At 33.4% G+C, this 2,936-nt stretch overlaps 1 pseudogene; it reads left to right on the forward strand.

The window, feature by feature from the left end:
* Positions 1–152: 152 nt before the first annotated feature.
* Positions 153–271, forward strand: LOC120616351 (uncharacterized; annotated as a pseudogene).
* Positions 272–2,936: the final 2,665 nt, after the last annotated feature.

The raw sequence follows: 2,936 nt of genomic DNA on the forward strand, positions 1-2,936 counted from the left end.
TATGGTGGCTGAAGGAAAGTGGACTTTGGGTGGTAAACACACAATAGAATATACAGATGTCAAATCATAATGTACATCTGAAAATTATATAATTGTATTAACCAATGTTACCCCAAGAAACTTAATAAAAAAAAATTTAAAAAAATGGGCAAGTCTACGGCCATGCCACTCTGAACAAGCCCGATCATGTCTAATCTCGGAAGCTAAGCAGGGTTAGGCCTCGTTAGTACTTGGGTGGGAGTCCACCTAGGAAGACCAGGTGCTATAGGTGTAAAAAAAAATAAAAAATAAGGGATTGTAAGCTGACAAGGTCCTTGCTATCTGTGAGGTCAACCAAGGGTTGCCTCGCCTATAAAAAAAAATGGACAAAGGACCTGAATAGGCAGTTCTCTAAAAAGAACATACGGATGGCCAATAGATATATGAAAAGATGCCCAACATCATTAATCTACAGAGAAATGCAAATTAAAACCACAATGAGATATCACTTCACATTTGTCGGAATGGCTATTATCAATGAATCGAAGAACAAGTGTTGGTGAGGATGTGCAGAAAAGGGAACTCTCGTGCATTGCTGATGGTATTGTAAATTGGTACAGCCACTAAGAAAAATAGTTTGGAGGGTCCTCAAAAAATTTAAAATAGAACTTCCTTTTGATCCAACAATTGCAGTTCTGGGTATTTATCCACAGGAAACCAAAACTCTAATTCGAAAAGATATATGCACCCCTAAGTCCACTGCAGTGCTATTTCCAACAGCCAAGATATGAAAGCAACCTAAGTGTCTATGAATAGACAACTGGGTAAAGAAGATTCGGTACTTATATACAATGGAATATCACTCAGCCATAAAAAAATGAAATGTTACCATTTGCAACAACATGGATGGACCTAGAGGGCATTATGTTAAGTGAAATAAGTCAGACAGATAAAGAGAAATATCATATAATCTCATTTATATGTGGAATCTAAAGAACAAAATAAACAAACAAAATGAAAAGAAGCTCATAGATACAGAGAACAAACTGCTGATTGCCAGGTGGGAAGTGGGGTTAGGGGCTGGGTGAAAAAGATGGATGGATTAAGAAGTACAAATTGCTATTTACAAAGCAGTCACAGGGCTATAAAGTACAGCACAGGAAATACAGTCAATAATATTGTAATATAGTGGCAAGTGGCTAGTAGACTGATTGAGGGCATCATTTCATAAATTATACAACTGTGTAACCACTATGCTGTATGCCTGAAACTAATATAAAATAATATTGCATGTCAACTGTAATTGAAAACTAAAAGCTAAAAAAAAAGTGTCAAGAATAGAACAAGGATGTCCACTATACGACTTCTATTGGAGGTGGCAGGTTCTAGCCAGTGCAGTAATATAAGAAAAAGAGATTAAAGAAATAATGATATTGTGACTTTACTGAATTTATAGCAAATTATTAAAAATAATAAACAAAAAATTCATACCGGAATCTAAAACCAAACATCTTCCTGTGTGAATGCTGTCTACTCTCTAAGCCTATAAAGATTCCCCTGAAGGCAGCAGTAATGTCAGACACCATCTGCGTACATAGCAGTCATCTCTTAAGACGACAGGAAGGCAGTAAAATGCTTACAGTGTTATTTCTTGCTCTCTGGGGTAAGTACAAAAGTAACCCGATATCAAAGAAAGGAATTCTGATTTTTGGACCAGAGAATCATTTTTGGATCAGACTCTATATGCTAGTGCATATAACTCAGCTCTTTCAAAGAGGAGCCTGTGTAAATCCTGCCCACCTGGGGTTAACAAAAATTTCACTTTCTTAAAAAATCATTCTTAGTCTACTTCGGTCTTTAGTGAATTCCTTCCTTGGAATGACTGCACTTTACTGTAGTAGGTAATAAGAACTTAAGCATAGATTTGATATCTCTTATTTTACCACAGAATTTTTATTTTATTTATCAAATTCTAATTTCCTAACTTATAAATAGTATATCTCAGCCCTGAATAGAGAGATCAATTCTTTAACTGTCACTTAACTTTAAAAAAAAAAATATTTTACTTCCTACAATAGATGTCTTCCATATATCCTGGGGCTTAATAGGATGCTTTGCTTTATCTTCCATGGTCTCTAATAAGTCAGGATCTAAACAGTGATTCAGAGATGCTCCAGCAACAGAACTGTAATATGCTCTCCCTCCATTATCTATAGACTGGAGCATGCATGGATGAATAAGAACAAATAGAGGCCAATAGTGATTAAAACAAAAGATAGATCATTTATATGGAATATTAATTTAACAGATATTTTATATGGATCATAAAAAACACTTTCTCCACCAGGCTACAGGAAAAATAATTTAAGAAAGAAAAGAAAGAATATATGAAACTTACCTTGCCTGTGAATCATGCCCCCATGCATAATTCTTGCAACAATACAATGATTTAACTCATTCATTTTTAAAGTGATTCCCTGTAAAAAGTTAAGTAAAAATAAAATTACTATGAGATGGCACTTGTTTTTATATTCGTTATTTGCTGTAGATAATTTTAATTACAAAAGTTAGGAAAACATTAAAGAAAATATGGAAAATAGAGGAGAAAACCATTCATTACTGCAGCATGCCATGACAAAATTATTTTTGGTATTGTGATTGCTATAATAATGCATATGCATTTACATAGTGCTTTTGAATCTTCTTTTTTAAATGATCTGTTTATTTAATTTTTTAAAGTAATATTTTTTATTTTTAATTATAGTTGGCATACAATATTATATTAGTTTCAGGTGATTAGACATCTATAAAATTCATAAAGTGATCACCCCAATAAACTAGTATGCTTTTGACACTGTACATAGTTATTACAATATTACTGACTATATTCCTTATGCTATACTTTTATATCTCCATGACTATTTTGTAACTACCAATTTGTACTTCCTAATCCCTCC

This window comes from Pteropus medius, unplaced genomic scaffold, assembly GCF_902729225.1.
Source record: "Pteropus medius unplaced genomic scaffold, Ma_sr-lr_union100, whole genome shotgun sequence".
NCBI lineage: Eukaryota > Metazoa > Chordata > Mammalia > Chiroptera > Pteropodidae > Pteropus > Pteropus medius.